A 6000-nucleotide genomic window follows, 5' to 3' on the forward strand; every position below is an offset into this window, starting at 1 on the left:
ATCTCAGTCTTCTTGTGTCATTTCCGCTGTTGAATCTTTTTAATTTTTTTCATTGGTAACAAACAGATTCAGCAAATGATCTATTCCTGATTTGTTTTTATGTCTTAGCATGCTCAACAGTGAAATAAATCCTATTTTCAGATGCAACAGTTAAATCAGAATTTTGGCTTTTCATCACACTATGCGCATTAAATTTGCAGCATATGTTTTTCTCAAATCTATCAGCACGGAAGGGTTACGAATGCTCTCTGCAGCAAGAACAACATGCATTTCAAAAGTTTTCCTTCTAAATCCAATTGTCCTCTCTCTTTTAGAATAACTGCTTTCTTTGAGATGCACTGTAATTTCATGTTATACTGAGTCAATGGCTGTAATTTTTTTCCTAGATATAAAATGCATGTGTCCAAAACTGAAAGAGTATTTTGTAATTGATAAGGCATGATTGTTCTCCATGTTAAACTAAGAGATTGTACTACAGCAAGAGCTGCTATTTAAAGCCCTTTCCTAAGAGAAAGCTGATGCCAAATTATGTTATGTAAGTGTTCTTAAAAATGAATCCTGCTCTGCCTCCTTGAATGCAATTCTGCAAGTGAGCAACAGTTCCACTGAGAAAGGTTAAATGTATCAAAAAGCAGGATTCAAATTAGGCAGCAGTGCCCCCTACTCCCACCCAGGTTAACTTTGTCATTTGCCTGCCTCCCTCTTCCTTCCTGCTCTTGTCCCGTACTTGTGTAACGGGCTGGGGCTATTTGGGCCGTTTGTTGTGTACGGCCCTTGTTCCTAGCACAATCCAAGCAGTAACAGCCTCAGAGGCGACTAGAGCTGGGTGGTGCCGTTTGTTATTGGACAACTAGTGCTCTTCAACCTCCAAATGTTTTCTTGCATGAATTAGGCAAAATCAAGCCACAGTAAGTTTTTAATGAAAGTTGTACTTTTTGGGGTACCTGCCTGGGAGATCATGGGTTGATTTAATCTTCAGCAAACAGCTTGTGATTCAAGACACGTGTCTTGCAAGCTGCTCCTCTGCTGAATCCTCCACCTGCTGAAGTGGACGTCGTCCACTACTGAAACGTGCAGAATTTGATGGGAGATAACTGCACTGCCTCAGTCCTCACTGATCACGCTTGTTTTGAAAGTATCAGGAATTACTTAGCCATCCATTGTATGGTACACCTTATATTCCTAGTTTGAAGAATACTTCAAGTTTTATATTTAGTTTGCTTGGAGAGTGTAAGAGAAGTTAACTTTTTTTTTTAATGCTAAGAGACTCTTTTCTATTGCCTTCATCTTCACAGTAGGATTTTGTGGCCTTGTCTGTCTTACAGCAGTCACATTTTTCTGTGGATATGTGGTGATTAAGTCATAAGTCTGTCATTTCATATTTTAGTAAATCAGAAATATAAAATTAAAAATGGTCCAAACAGTGGTTATTACCAGGTCATTCACCTGGATTGTGGGAGAATCACATTCAAATCTGTTCCCATAAATATTAAATTATTTATAAAATATAGCTTAAGTGAGAGACTGAGCTCTTAACCTCTAAGTAGCCAAGGGGTTTGGCAGTCGGCTGGTGGCGTGAGAGGTTTGATTTGAACAGAGCAAGAATCTGAAGGTGAGTCAGATCTGAAAGTAAATCTGAAGTGAGTGGTTTGCTCCCCACCCCTAGAAAAAAATCTGTGCAGCAACTGAGAACCCTTTTTAATATGTTTCTCTGAAATTTTCACTCTTAACAAATTGCCATTAGCTGACAAAATACCCTATTAGTCAGAATACACTCAAGCAAGTATGCTCTTTAAAAACTACCGTAGCGCTTGATCTGCATGTAATCTAGAAATTATTTTTAGAAAAGAAAGTTAGGATCTAACTGGCCATTCTTAGAATGCCTCTGAGAATTTTAGTTGTTGGCTGTTATTGTTGTTCTTGGCAATTTTTGGAAAGTATTTTTAAAGTTTCTGTCATGCTGTTTTCACCAGACAGGAGCCAGATCAGACCACAGCGTGGGTGCAGACTCCATATCCTGTCTATGAAAAAGCATGGTGAAAACTCAGCTGAATAAAATAAATTTTTGGAGCAAAGAAAAAAGTTACTGTATGATGACAACTAATCCAAGACCCGCTTAGATGAGGGATTAATGCTGTAAGGTGCCAGTTTCTTAGTAGGAAGGCTGAAATAAATCTAACCTTTGTCCTTTATTATGTGAAATTAGATGATATGATGTCTATATATCTCTTCAAAGTGATAATTAAGTACTACATTGCAGCAGGATTGCCAGGAGCAGCATGTTATTGTGTGTCAGAAAAGACTTTTTTTTCTAGTGCAAAGGAATTCTGCCAGCTGGCTGGAGGGGGTTTTAGCAGAACATTTTGCCTCATATTCTGCTAAAACTAATTAGTGTAGGCTTTTGCTTGCAAACACAGAGTTTCTTAGTATTATGCAAAAGATTGAGCATTAAAATACAGAAAGTGTACTAACACTGGCAGGTTCTCATGTTTTATAGGCTAGACTTAGCTTCTGCTTGGTGTAATTTGGAGGAATGGTGTGCAAACATTTTTTGCTTTGCTCCATCTACTTACTGATAAAGTGAAAGCACCATTTGCAGAATTTCTGAGAACAAGAAATTGTTCAACACATTTGTTTAAAATCTATTGTCTGATAAACAGCTTTTTAGAATAAGTCTATAAATTGTATTAATCCTGCTGGTAGCAACTGGAGTTTAGAGATCCTATGTTCTGAGCTGTTAAATTTTGACACACATATTATTCTGGATTATCTAGCTACTTTCTAATAGAAAGTCTGCCTTGTTTTCAAGGCTGGATTGTGATTTCTTAAAAACTTTTTGGTTCAGCTGTAGGTCTAATTTTTATAGTAATATATGAACTAGGTAAGGCAGAGCAGGAGTGCTTGTGGTAATACAGACAGAAGCTGTTGATCAACACCTACAAGAAAGAAAGAACGGCAGGAGCTGGGCAGGAGCTAGCTATGACCCTGTTCTTACACCTGTCAACAGTAGTGTGTCTTCTACTGCTAGAAAGCCAGCAGTAAATCCTGTGCTCTCCCTGTCTCCTCTATGGTTAGGTGTGAGTGTAGTGATGTGAGAAGGGATTTTATAGACTGTACCTGCTGTTGCAAAGACTGAAAACCTGGGAGTTTGAGCCAAGGACTCAGGAGCAGGCCTAAGGAATGGTCTACCTGGATGATCCCTGTGAGCTTGACTCCCGCAGCAAGTAGAAGTTGATGATAGCCCAGAGGTAGAAAGGTTCCTTGGCTGATGACCGTGTGGGCAATCAAATGTACATTTACAGCTCCTGCTGATTTGCCTGGTGTAGGTATATGAGAAAGGCAGAATAAAGCTATAGCTAGGGTAGTTGCAGCAGTTTAGTTGGCATTAACTGCTTCAGTACCCTATGCCATAGATTGATTTTTGCAGCTGACATTGATCTCTGTGTTGCACAGCTACATGGTTATAGGTATCTGAGTTGGCGATTTTAAAGCTGCAGACGTGCTTTCAGGATAGATGTCACAGTGACACTTAGACTATAAATAGAGCTAACTTGCCATTAAAAGCAAATGTCACTGATGAAGATGTTAGAGCTGTTTCTAAATAAACCTCTGCCAAGGCAAGATCAGCAAAAGAATGTTAAAATACTTTTTGTTGTCATCTTAGTGCTGTGTGGCTTCAAACTGCATTTTCAATAGCACCCCTCTGACTTCAACTTACCCTTTTTATTAAAAATCATACCTAGCGAGGATAAGTTATTCCAAATTGGGATTTTGCAATAAAAAGCTAAAGCTTCAGCTGGAACTGCAGGTAGAACACAATTACAAAATGTTACTGTGCTGGCCTAATTCATAGGAAAAAATTGATTAAATTCTGTGACTGAGCAATCTCAGTTTAGATACCTGCTGGATTTCATGTTTGTGGGTTTTTCTTTTTCTTTTATTATTTATTTATTTATTAAAAAGGGGTAGGGGAAGGAAGATAGATAAAGCTACTAATTCTGATGGCTTACTGGATAGGATATAAGTTAACCACTGCATTAATCCATTGAGARAGAGGAAAAAAAAAAGAAAGAAAATCGAGGGAAGTGAAGTTAATGTATATTTCTGATAGATATCATTTCAGCGCAGCACCTAACATCAGTGTCTGAGTATTTGTAATATTACAAAAGCCTCTGAAATGCAAAGCTCACATCATCAAGATGCATAGCAGGCCAGATCTTGCTAGATATTGAGGGGACGCAACACTGTACTTCTCAACGTCATGTGTGTGGGGGAGAGGTGAATCCCTTGTTGGACTTCTCATTGTATAGCAGTGAGAGATTAGCTTTCTGAAGAGCTCCTTGACTCACTCAGAGTTCCTCCTTATATCCACAGACAAGCAGATTTCTCAGCATACTTAGTGAATTGATTATCCAATGCAGTTAGCTTCTGTAGTCTAGCAGGAATAGTACCTTTTCCCCTCTTTCACAATAGCTTTTGTCCCTATGGCTTACACAGAAATGTCAGCAAAGGTGTTCAGACTAATTCCAGCTGCTTCATCATACTTGCTAGCTCCCTGTGACAGACTCTTGAGGTTAAGTACTGCTCTGCGGGGATCCACTGGCATGTTTCATGGTCTGCAGACTACAGTTCTTGAGTCACTGGCACTGTGTGAGGCATTCGTGTAACTTCTGATGAATGACTGGGCCCATTTAATCAGCTCTAGTTGGTCTTTACTGTCAGCAGAAAATTAAAACTTGAAAGCAGTCATAGAAAAGAAGTTCCACTTTACTTGAGAGTCTCCAAAGTGTCCTTCAGAGCTTTCCATCAAAAGCTTATTTTAAAACATGCCGTTTTGTTCAAACACTTTCTTCCAGGTTTTGGTGTGCTTGTTTAATAGTGTGAGGCTTATCACAGGTATTTATCATGTTAGTACATTCTTAGCCCTCACAAAGTCACCCTGTGCAGCTATTTTTAAAGGAAGTGCTTTTCAGTGGTGTGCCTATAGCTCTACAAGGTAGAGCTTATTCACTGTTGTTTGAGAGAGAGAGAGAAGCTGTAGGTTAAAGTTTGTGTTTGGCTGGCTGAGTATCCTCTCTCTGAAATGAAATGGGCTAATGCTCTGTTCTTGTCATGCTTTCCAAACCACTTTTTGATTTTCTGAAAGAGAAATGAGATCATGACTAGAAGATTGGTTTCATAATGGTATCAAAATGATAAACACTGTCCTATGATTTTAGGGATTATTTCCAATGTCTGAGTCTATTTAACTCCGTTTCTGTATCTGTAAATATAGATGTGTGCATATCTGCATATCAAGCTGTCTGTTGTCTTAAACAGCTCTTCGCATGCTGAAAATCTCTCTTCCTTTTACTCCATGATGCTATGTTGTAGTAGAGTTGTCCTATTCATCTACTCAAAGATGATGTCTTTCAGTTTATCCTAGTTTCTACACTTACAATAGTGGTAGACAATAATCCGTATTGTCATTAGGGCCTAGGAGCAGAATATGTAAACATAGAAATTAATATTTGAAAGTGCAATGAACTTACATAAAAAGAAAGCTTGATACACTTTTTTGTGTGTGTGAGGCACAAGATGTTACAGTGCTAGCAACTCCTACTTTTCCTGTAGCTAACATTCCCGCTATCTAAAAGTTTGCGGATCTTTGGACTGGGCTATTCTGAGTCAGGTCCATCTTGAAATACATCCAAAAATGAAATTCAGATCCTGTTCTCCCTTCAGGATGGCTCAGATATATTCTTTGCTTGAGACCATCTGCAATTAATGTTTGACGTTATATGTTTATACCAAGTGAATGTTCTATTAGAGATGTGGGGGACATAATATGCCGTCATGCTTAACCTGGATTCATAACATATTTATGGACAGAGGAGGGTAACATGAGAATGTGGGCGATTTACTTAAGGCATGATGGTGACATATGACTTGCTTCTTGGTTAAGTTCTGAGGGACTATAATAGTGGCTGTTTAAGTTTTTTCAATTATGCTTTTAAAGCT

Source organism: Apteryx rowi, unplaced genomic scaffold, assembly GCF_003343035.1.
Source record: "Apteryx rowi isolate R43461 unplaced genomic scaffold, aptRow1 scaffold_1, whole genome shotgun sequence".
Classification (NCBI taxonomy): domain Eukaryota; kingdom Metazoa; phylum Chordata; class Aves; order Apterygiformes; family Apterygidae; genus Apteryx; species Apteryx rowi.